This window comes from Canis lupus, chromosome 17 (genome assembly GCF_003254725.2).
Source record: "Canis lupus dingo isolate Sandy chromosome 17, ASM325472v2, whole genome shotgun sequence".
Classification (NCBI taxonomy): Eukaryota; Metazoa; Chordata; class Mammalia; order Carnivora; family Canidae; genus Canis; species Canis lupus.
In genome coordinates, this window is record NC_064259.1 from 32,954,478 (window position 1) to 32,966,998 (window position 12,521).

Consider the following 12,521-nt stretch of genomic DNA (forward strand, 5'->3'; position numbering starts at 1 on the left):
GAAACAATAGCAGAATGAAGAGACAAACTAGAAATGAGAGAAAATATTTGCAAATCATAGACCTTCTAAGGCTTTAATATAAAAGGAACTCAAACAACTCAATAGCAAGGAAACAAATAATCTGGTTTAAAAAACAGGCAAAGGACATAAGCATTATCAAAAGAGGACATACACATGCCTAACAGATATACAGAAACATGCTAATCGTCGTCACTAATCAACATCAGTAATCATCAGGGAAATGCAAATCAAAATCACAATGAGCTATTCGGTCATACTTGTTAGGATGGCTATTATCAAAAGACAGGTATTAACAAATGTTGACAAAGATTGAGAAAAGAGAACCTTTGTTCACTATTGGTAGGAATGTAAATTGGTATAGCCACTATAGAAAAGAATATGGCAGTTCCTCAAAAATTAAAAATACAACTACCATATGATTTGGCAATCCCACTTCTGTGTGTATATCCAAAGGATATAGTATAAATGTCACATAGCTAGCTCATTTTTTATGACATAATTTGCTATTTTATTTTCTATTATTTTCTTCTTAAGAAGATTTCTTCTTATTTCTTCTTATTAAGAAATTTCTTTTTAACAAACTAAGAATGTTTCCAGTAATATGATTATAACTTATAAGTCAATGTATATTTAAGATCAATCAGAATGGAAAGTGGAATATTACTGAAATTAAAATATATGTTAAGGATAAAATAATTTAGTACATAGATTTTTTTTTTATTCATGCTGAGCTTTGAAGACATATACTGTTAACAAAAGGCAAAATGTCCTTGTATTGACTGCTCACCCAAGTATTAAATGAGAAAAAATACCTTATCTTTTATTTTGAAAATAAACTATTTTTGAAGACTAATAATTCTTTTTAAAAAAAATCTTTTTAAATTCACTTAAGCCATCTAGATGAGAAATATCATTATACCAAGAAAAATGTTTAAACATGTTTTTATCTGCAAATCAAGGTTTTTAAATGTAGTCTTTAATTAATTTAACCAGTTTTGATAATTTTAATATCTTCTTTAAAAATTTCTCCCCATTATAAAGGCAACAAAAATTAAAAGAGGCACAGGTTTCCACTGTACCCATTATCACCAGTAATATCCAAAATTACATTATTGATGTTATCCTAGCCTAAGTATCTTCACCTAATTAGTTTGGATCAGTAGGGTTCAATTCAAGAAGGGCCTTGAAGTTTGTAAAGTAAAGATTTCCTTGCATGTCTCCAGGTACTGTGTATATTCTTCTCCTTGTACCAAGGTTGCCACTCCAATCAGGTAGCCATTCAAAGATTCCTATGAGGTGTTTCATTTGTGTTAATAGCTCATTTATCTGCCTCTCCTTCCCTAGATTCCAGATCAAAATATACCCGTCCTGAATTTTTATAAGTATATTCAGCATACTAAAGGATTTTAATAACATAGTAGGTTTTGCTTCACAAGCAATACATATTTATCTCATCAACATCACATCACTTGGGAGTCTGTTAGAAATGCACAATCTCAGGTTTTACCCCAGACCTCTGAATTGGAATTTGTATTTTATAAAGATTCTATCAGTGAATTTTGAGTACATTCAAGTTTCAAAAGCACTACTTTAGAGAGAAAGCCTTGGTCCTGAAATTGTATTTTCAAGTAATATGTCTCTTTTATCTAAGTTTCCTAATTTTCTGGCATTAAGTTGTTTGTACTCTTTATTACCTTTTTAATATGTGAAAGCTCTGTAATGATATGCAAATTTTTTTCATTCAAAATATTGACACTTTGTATTTTCTTTTTTTTAATAATAAATTTATTTTTTATTGGTGTTCAATTTGCCAACATACAGAATAACACCCAGTGCTCATCCCATCAAGTGACCCCCTCAGTGCCTGCCACCCAGTCACCCCCACCCACCAACACTTTGTATTTTCTTACTAGTTTTTCCTCTCTCTCTTCTCTCCTTTAAACTTTGATCAATTTCTCTAGGAGTTTACTCCTTTGAAAACCAAATTTTTATTTAATTTTTTCCCCCTTTTTATGTTTTGAGAGAGAGAGAGAGCACCTGTGTGAACAGAGGTGGGGAGAGAGGTGCAAAGGGAGGGAGAGAGAGCGAAAGAGAGAGAGACAGAGAGAGAATCTCAAGCAGGCTCCATGCTCAGAGCAGAGTCTCATATAGGGTTCAATCTCATGACCCTGAGACCATGACCTGAGCCAAAATCAAGAGTTGGATGCTTAATTGACTGAGCCACCCAGGCGCCCTTCTGTTTTTTGTTCATTTTCTGTTTCATTGAGTTCTCATATTTATTATTTCCCTTTTTTTCTAGATAATTTTTTAAATGACTTATTTTATAGTGGGTATTTGGATCATCAACTTTCTACCTATTTTCTTTACTAATATGGGTATGTAAGTCTAAAAATTTCACTCTAACCATTTTAGCATGATCCAATAAAGACTAATTTCCCCCCTAAGATTTCCCTCTGAACAATGGGCCATTCCAGGTACTTGAGGAATACGATTTTTTCCTACTGATTTCTAAATTAATATTTCATGATCACATAGCATATTTTTTATTTTTTGATCCTGACATTTATCGAGTCCTGTTTTATGACTCAGCATTTTGTAGATGTTGGTGAATGTTTCATATTCACTTGAAAATAATGTATATTCTGTAATTGTTATATGTAGTGCTCTATCACAGTCAAATATGTCAATTTTTAAAATAATATTGTTCAAAAATTCTTTGGCTTTATTGATCTTTTTGAGTCCTATCAGTTGTTGACAGGGTAGTGTTAAAATTTCCAAAGTTTCTTGTGAATTTGCTTATTTTTCCTTTAAGTTCGTCAGTTTTGTTTTTGTATTTTGAAATTCTGTTACTATGTACATACTGATTTATCTTTGGTAATGACTTTGTTCATGAAGTACAACATGCTTTGTCAGATATAAATAAATCCATGCCTGTTTTCTTTCTTTTTTTTTTTTTTTTTTAATATTTAACTTGGGGTGCCTGGATGGCTCAATGGTTTGGTGCCTGCCTTTGGCCCAGAGCATGATCCTAGAGTCCCAGGATCAAGTCCCACATCGAGCTTCCTGTATGGAGTCTGCTTCTTCTTCTGCCTATATCTCTGCCTCTTTTTCTCTCTGTGTCTCTCATGAATAAATAAGTAAAATCTTTTTTATTTTATTTTATTTATTTATTCATGAGAGATACAGAGAGAGGCAGAGACAGAAGAAGGCTCCATGCAGGGAGCCCGTTGTGGGACTCGACCCAGGACTCCGGGATCATGCCCTGAGCCAAAGGCAGATGCTCAACTGCTGAGTCCCCCAGGCATTCCCCATGCCTGCTTTCTTATGCTTAGGTTCTCGCACTATACCTTAAGCACTCTGTATCTTTTTATTTAATATTCATTGTAACAGCCTATAGACAGGTCTTACTCTTTTACTCAGTCTTTTTAATTTTTATAATTTTTTTTTTATTTATGATAGTCACACACAGAGAGAGAGAGAGGCAGAGACACAGGCAGAGGGAGAAGCAGGCTCCATGCACCGGGAGCCCAACGTGGGATTCGATCCCGGGTCTCCAGGATCACGCCCTGGGCCAAAGGCAGGCGCCAAACCGCTGCGCCACCCAGGGATCCCTCTTTTACTCAGTCTTATAATCAAGACCTTTCTGGAGTCTATTTATTCCCTTTCCATTTATTCTAAGTATTGACATACTTTGATATTGATATTGATATTGATATATTGATATATCAAATACTAATATAATCTGTTCCTCAACTTTTTATCTGCCTTATGTTTTGATGAGTAATATTTTTCTAGGATCTGATTTATATTACCTCAGCTGAGTTTTGATATATGCCTCTTTGCATATATTGATTTTTGATTGTCCTAGAGATTACAATATGCATCTTTATCACAGCCTACCTTCAAACAATATATAAAATTTAAGAGACTATAATTCCATTTAACACTTTCTTATTCTTTGCACTCTTGTTACATTCTTCTATCCTAAAAATGCTGCCATATAATATTGGTACTTTTTTGTTTTAACCAATTACATTTTAGAGAAATTTAAAGTTATTTTTTGAAGTTTTATCATATATAAATATGTGTATATGTGTGTAAAATCTAGTGTCATTTTATATTCAGCATAGTATCCTTCTAGAAATGTCATGCATGTTAAAAGATAAGGGTTCTTATATAAATATTTGCATACTATTCTCATTGTTCTGTGCTTTACACTTTTGACTTTATATACGACAGAAATTTCCTACATAGATATGTTAGGTTTTATAAGTGGTGCATGGTGTTCCATTGTATGGATATATTATAACTGATGTGAGCAAGTCCCAGTTGAATATTGCTTAATGTTAAGATAATCTTCTGCTTATGTGTTTATGGACAAGTAAATATTTCTATAGGATAAGCATTTAAATGCAGATTTGCATACTCAAAAAATGTTTATCATCATAGATGTCCCTAAGTTGTTCTTCAAAAAGGATGTACCAATTTGCAATTTTGCAATTACATCTATAGTATAGAAAAATGTCTATTTCTAGGGCTTATTTTCTAATGGTTATTCAGGTATAATTTATATACAACGAATTATGTTAGAAGCACAGTTTGATGAATTTACTATTGTATAAAGCAGTTGTGTAACTTCCATTCCAATCAAAAGGCAGAACTGTTTTCAGTCCTCAAAAGTTCCCTCATGGATGAATCCAGACCCCTTCTTGTATCCTGGCAACCACTGATCTGCTGTTACTATTAGTTTTGTCTTTTCTAGAATTTCATATAAAGAGAATCATACAGTGAGTAGTCTTTTGTTTTTTTTTTAATTATTTCACTCAGCAAAGTGATTTTTAGTTACATGCATGTTGTTGATCTTTGTCATTGCTGGCTGGTGTTTCATAGCATGGGCCTAAAATAATTTGTTTATTCATTCACCATTTGATGGACAACTTGGACTGTTTCCAGATTTTGATTATTATGAATAACACTGCTATGAAAATGTATGTATAAGTTGTGTGTAGATGTTTTCATTTCATTTTATTTGGTGTATGTGGCCTTACACAAGAATGGGACTCTGAGTCCTCTAATATGTTGTTTAGATTTATAAGATATTGCTTTAAAGTTCCCAAATTAGCTGTGCCCTTTTGCAGTCTTACCAACAATGTATGACAGTTCCAGTTGCTTCACATTCTTGGTAATGCCAGCTTTTTAAAAAAATTTAAATATTCTAATGGGTTTAAGCATTCTAGTGGTTTTAATCACCTGTCCCTTATGATGTCGAGCATCTTTTAGGTGTTTATTCTAAGGTCCCTCATGTATACACTTAATTTGTGAAGTGGCTGTTCAAATGTTTGACCCATTTTTTTATTTGGTCATTTGTTTTCTTATGATTTTCATGCAACTGACACATATAAGGAAAGAGGCATGAGAAAATGGAATCAGAACAGAAAGCAAGATGTTTATCTGATTATTAATACATAGACAGGAGAGATTCATTTAAAAAATCAAGATTTCAAAAAAAATTTCAAGATTTCTTTTAAATGGTGGTTCTGAAACATGGCTATGTGTTAGAATCCTCTGGGAAGATTAGAAATCTACCAGTGCTTGGATCTCACTAAAATTAAATTAAATTAGAATGGGTAGTGGTTGAGGTAACTTCACGTTTTTTAAATCTTCTCAAACAATTCTATTATGTGATAAGAAGTGACCACAACCTTTTAATATATTTTTGACAGTGGTAGCATTTCTAAAAGGATAAAGCCAAGTAGGCTTTAAAGTCAATTATGGAATGTTTAATTGAAAGTTAAGAAAACTAAGTTGTATTTTGATTAGAATATAGGATGGAATATTTTCCTCTTGGAATAGGATTGGTAATTAGGGCAGGTTGTTAAAACAGCAATGAATCAGAAAATAAAGGGTATTGGATGTACTAGTTCCTTTCTTCTTAAATGTGAATATATACCCTCTTTTAAATGTGGTGGTTTTTAAGTTAGTAGGACTAGATATTTTAATAGAGAACATTATTCTGCTTTAAAAAAAAAGTATAATTAAATGGAACTTGTACCAATCTCTCTACCTACCAATTAAATTTAGTTGTTTGGCTCATGAAACTCAAAATACATAGACATTTTCATTACTAACTAATATTAAATAAGTGTATGCCCAATAATGGGAATTAAAGTGAGATTGATTTTAGTTCATTGTAAAATGAGAAAAACATTCTAAAAATATGTTCCCCCAACATCTCATACATGGTGTCTAGTATAACTCTTTTTAGAATTAGCCTACAAAATAGTAGCCTACAAAATAACCAATAATTATTTTGTCAAGTAAATACATGGACACTTTAGGAGGAAACAAAGTCCTACCACTACAGATTATTTAAGCAAAACTAGACATCTGCTAGAAATACTGCTGAAAAGATTCCTATGGGAATAGAAAATTGGTGAAGATGACTTTTAAAGTTCCTTTGACCTCTAAAATTTTTTGATCCTATATTTTCATTATATTGACATTTGCAGTTCACAACACCTTGCTGATCTTTCACCTGCAGTAGCAGAATGTGGGAGTTTTCAGAGTTGATCAGCTTTCTGATCCAATTCTTCTTTCATATTTGAAGCATTCTTATGAATTTTTTCTTAGAGAAGGCAGAAGTGTGTGGAGATGTGCAGGCTTTGAAAATTGAATTGGTAACAGAATAGGAAGTGAAATTGGCTTCATTGCAAAAATTCAATAAAGAAAGGGGTAACCAAATGAGAGCACCGTCCCAAACAAGCCTGAGGCATTCTGAAAATGGCACATCTCACTCTTGTTTTGTTTAATCAGAGCTTCCTTCCCCACCTTTGAAGTTACATGAGTTGGAATCATTTATGCCTCTTCTCTCAAGACTAACTTCCATCACCCCAGTAAAAAGAAGTCCAGTCTAAATGTGACATTACTCTGATAATTCTTTATCATGCTGCAGCCTTATTACTTTATGCTTTGTATGGCATGTTCCACCCTTTACTGCAAAATTAAGACAACAACATTCCAGACAGTTGTCATTAAATTTTACAACTGCATACCTCTTTTTAAAGGATTGAAAAGGCTGCTTAATTTTTGGATTGTTTATGAAAAAGCACTTATTTCCTTTTGTCCAGAAATAAAGAAAACTGTGGATTGATCATAAACAACATTCTTCTGCTTTTCCTGTGCTCCCATCTCCCTTCCCTCTTTTCATCTAACCTTCCTACTCCCTCCCTCAAGTTATCCTTAAGCCATTATGTTCTAAAGCTACATTTTCTACATCATGATAAACATGATGATCTTTTGTTTTCAAAACCTTAGACCTTGATACATAGAATTCGCTTTATGCCACAAGGTTTTGGTAGGAGTGTTTAGCTATATATTCACTATCTATTGGTACTCATCATAAGAAAGGTACTAGGATAGACATGAAAGTTACAATAACCACATACTCGGTTACTTACAGTTTGGAGGGCAATAAAAGTGATAACACAACTACTTGATAAATAGTTACACGAAGTAAAGAGAATAGAGAACAGATTAAATAAAATGTGGGCATCTAAGGGAACATATCTACTATACTTCTTTCCATTATGATTCACATGAGATATCAAAACAAAGACAGAAAGGTAATGTTTGAAAGTTTGGTTTTTTTGTTATTGAGAATGTTACATTGCACCTACTCTAGCTATGTTACGCCTCCACCAGGAAAAAACAATATTAACAGAGGGAATTCACTGAGTCTCTGCAAAGGCCAAAGACTTAGAACTAGAGGAATATAGTTAAGATCTCACCGTGGAGATTACACTGCAGGCTATTCTAGTGGCAGCCTTACCACAACTGTGCCCCATACTCAAGCTCTGGCGCTTTCACTGCCAGCTCTGGTCATGGGATCCTCCGACAGATCTCTCTTCAGCATACTGTGTATCTCCCCCAGTCAATTCTGTCCAACATCTTCTTCCTCCCATCACTCTCCTGAATCACTCTCTCACATGTGTCTGTCTGATTGGTAGAGCCATGGTCGTTTGTCCGATTCAAGAAGAAAGAGAAACTTAGGCTTCCAGCTTGGGTAGGCTGGATTCCTAATATACTAAAATTTCCTAATACAGAAAGTGTTCAAAAGATGATCAGTATCAATAAGTATATAAATAACCTCTGGAGTATCAAATCAGATTTCAGAAAAACATTCATCAAGCTCTTATCACAAACTTGTAACATAGTAAGCAGTTAATGAATGAGAAAGGATTTCTGGTCAAGGAAGAAAATAATACTATCTAAGAAACAATAATTCTTTAGTTAGGGGAGTGGGTGCCAGCATGGCCTAGGTATAGAATTTTTCCCAAAATACCTTTTATTGGCCACAGAAATATTAAGCATACTATTTAACTGGTTACAATTTTTTAACCTCTTCTTGATTAGATATTAGAAGACTTCACTTCTGTAATGGAATTCTGTGGGAAGAAGTTATTCACTTGACAGGCATTTGCTTTATCATGCATACCTTTTGGAATTTGAGGTGAGCCTCAAACACAAGCTATTTCAGCACATGTCCAGGTGTGCCCGAAGCTCTTTACTACCTGCCAACAGCTTTGCATAAAGGAAACTGGGCTAAGGATCTTTTTAACCACTGCTGCAAGCTGCCAAGGCATTGAATGCACACCATTCAGCAGCAGGAACTAAAAACCTTGTCAAAATTACGCTGTTCTGGAGACAGGCTGGGAAGATGCCCCAGCATCAACAAAAGCTGCAGCATGAGGGCAGCTGATCTATTGTGCTTAGGGAAGCATGATCCATCTGACCTAGCAGCTGCCATAGAGGCCCGTCAGCTCCTGCTAACCACTGGGCACATTGTTATGATGTGTCTGCTCCCTCCATCACACTTACACAGCATCACCATTCATCGAATGAGGTCCAAGTAGGCACTCTGTTGGGGTAGCTCCTAAATACTGCAGAATTAGAGTATGAGCAAACACATGATGCTGTAGTGCTGGCAACAGCAAGGGAACAAAGGAAATGCACCTTTGAAATTTTTTGATTTAAACAACAGTCACCACCACCACAACATGCTCTGCTATTAATTAGTTTTTGCTTATAAAAGCTTTTATTCTTTCTTCCACTGTCTCCATCCACCATTTTTTTTGTTGTTGATGATGCTTGATGAGGTAGAAAAGAAAGGCAAAAGAAAAATTTTCTTACTAGTTACAGCCCATTGACAAGTCCTTCAAACAGGCAGAGTGACCTTCCTCTATGAACTCAGCTACCTTGATGCTGCTGCTTTGTTAAGGGCAAAAGGCAATCTTAGCCCGATCTCCAGGAGATCTGTAAGTCTACTTTAACATATAAAAATTTCTTTTTAAAAATTTTTTAAAGGTTTTATTTATTTATTAATGAGAGACACACGCACAGAGAGAAAGAGAGAGAGAGAGAGAGAGAGGCAGAGACACAGGCAGAGGGAGAAGCAGGCTCCATGCAGGGAGCCTGATGTGGGACTTGATCCCAGGACTCCAGGATCACGCCCCGGGGTGAAGGCCGACGCTAAACCGCTGAGCCACCCAGGCATCCCATTAACGTATAAAAATTCCTTTGGAAACTTCCTTTATCTCTCCCCCCTAAGATACATGTTGGCAGTCATCCCCCAAGCATATGACCCACTGATATACATCTTAAGGGTCTCATGACTGAGTTTTTACTAAACAGTAATAAATTATCTTTTCTTAGCAATAGCTAGCCCCCTCAAGGTCCTGAAAACCTTGTTTCCAAAATACTTGGGAAACTTGTGCTATTCCTAACTCCCTCCCAACTTGAAAATATAGAATCAGCCACTCCTTACAACCCCAGTACAATTCTTTCTGCCCTCAGGTCATGTCCCTGTGCTTTAATAAAACTGCCTTTTTGCACCAAAGACATCTCAAGAATTCTTCCTTAGTCATCAGCTCTGGACTTCAACATTTTTCCTACATTATTTGGCATTTATCACGAAAAGTTCTCAAAAAGCACTATAAAGGATTTTGATTTAATTGCCACTTTTTAAGCCAGGATTTCACCCATCTTATTATCAATGTAGATCTCAGTAAACCAGAGCACAATCAGCATCGGCTGGGTTTAGAGAAAGAAAATATTGAGATAGAAAATATTTTGTCTTTATTCTATTTGGATAACTAAAGCTAGGGTGCTTTGATTTCAAACCTGGCTCTACTTTTTTTCTTCTGATTTTAGTGCATGCTTTACCTTTCTGAGCCTCATTATCCTCAATTATTCAATGGAAGCAAACAAAAAAACAAAATCAAACAACAACAAAAAGAATGTAGTTCACAGGGCTGTCATCAGCACTAAATAAATAAATAGTTGTAAAAGCACCAATAGCAGTGCCTAGAACACATTAAAGATTCAGCATATATCAGCTAGATCTAGATGTGGTCCATTATGAATTTGCACAGATAGCAAACATAATATGTACTGAAATTAAAAAACCCAGTCAGATAACGTACTGCCTTTTTTCATGTAAACAGAAAGCGTATTTAAAATTTTTCAATTCTCATTTGCATTTTCTATTTGAAAGTCAATGAAACTCCATGGCCATTATCTTTTTGCTACATCTGTTGGGCCTTCACCATAGTTTGCATAGTAGAATTGAATTTAAATAAGTTGTAATGTCAGTCACATTCAGAAGGGTCCTCATGAAGGAATTATTTTGGATATATATGATAAAAGCATTCTGAGAAGAACTTATATACTCTTTTTAAAAATGTGTGTTCTTGTTATGCTTAAATTATTTAAAATATATATATGATGCATAGTCATATAATACGCTTTACTTTTCTTGAGCTGGCAACATAAGATATATATAAAATTTTATTCATCATATAGCAAAACAATCTTGACTTTCATTAGGGAAGGAAGATATAATGATTTCTGAGCAGTTTCACTTTGACTTCTGTCAATCAGAAGCTTCTTGTAATAACTAGTGACTGCTAGTTAAAGTACTGAGTTAATAATTAAGGACAATGTTTGCCAAAGATATCTAAGGGACTAATATTAGAATGGGTTATTTCTAACCAATGTTCTTCCTTTGTTCATCAGAGATGTGAATATGTAAATTTGAACCCTTGTTGAGATGGAATGACTGGGGCCACTCTCAGGAAAACAGAGAGGGGATGGATGCCACTGGCTGAAATCCAATGAGGTGATTACATTTTTTTCAACATTAAATACTCATGTAATTTCAATTACATATTGTATTTTTCATTTTCATGCACTTTTTCATCCACTCCCATGTCTGTTTAGACATGCAAATAAAACAGTTACTGATTAATTCAGGAAAACTGGCAACATCATTTTAGCTGTAGGAGAAATGATATTTGTGATGCTTGGTATGAAGCAAAGAGACCACACAACTGCAACATTGATTGTTCAAAAGATAAGTAAAAATAAGAAGCAAGAATTCTGATCAAGAGTCTAAGAGCTGGGCTTTTAATTTTTTTTAATTAAAAAAGATTTAAGCTGAAGGAAGCCAGTGTATAGCCTAGTCTAGAGGTCTGCAAACATTTCTATAAAGGGCCAAATAATAAATATTTATTATTTGAGGCTTGTGGGCCATATGGGAGGAAAACATCCATATACATACAGGCGAAAACAGACACCAATGAATGTGGCTGTGCCCCATTAAAATATTCACAAAACCAAGTGGTGGGCCATATTTGGCCATCAAGCCATAGTTTGTGGACCTTGCACCTAATCTAATCTCTTTATTTCAGAGAAGAGGAAAATCAGGTTCAAAGATACTCAGTGATATATTTAACTAAAATCCCTAAAAACGTTGTACCAGAGCTCAAATTGCAGCTTAGTTACCATTATCCTAACCTATTTCTTTCCAGTGTATCATTGTTACATAAATGAGCAAAAAAATGTCCTCTGTACATTGGCTCCTAGCTTGTTTATATCTTTACTACAGACTGAGACCCTTTAGCTCAAAAGCCTGCCAGCACCAGTTTTGCACATCTAATTATTTTAAAAATAACCCAAAAAGCACAGATTTAGTCATTCATAGCCTTAATGCTTTGAATACCCCATGAAACCTCACCCAAGGCTGTTACCTATTTATCTAATGGTGCTCTGCTGTTATAAATCCCAAGCTGCTGCTGTCTTTCAGAGTTCTCTGACCCCAAGACTCCCACCGGGAAGCTAAGCAACATCATCCATGCACTCTTCTCAGGGTATCCCCTCCCCTGGGAGTACCATCTCCCTTCCCTTCTGAGTAGCAGACCTCCAAGCCTTTCCACTGACTTGTGCTTGTGCTGTAAGGGACATCCCCACATGGAACCCTGTGAAGGCATGGCCAGATAAGCTTGGTGAGCTAGTGCCTGTCATGATCATAGCTTTTTCCTTGACTAGTCCACAAATCCCTCAAATGCCTACAACCACAATTCATAAAAAAGCAAGAAAACAGAAAACAAACCTATCTGCCATCTTTAGATAGTTTTTCAATTCCTCAAATTGATTTTTTTTTT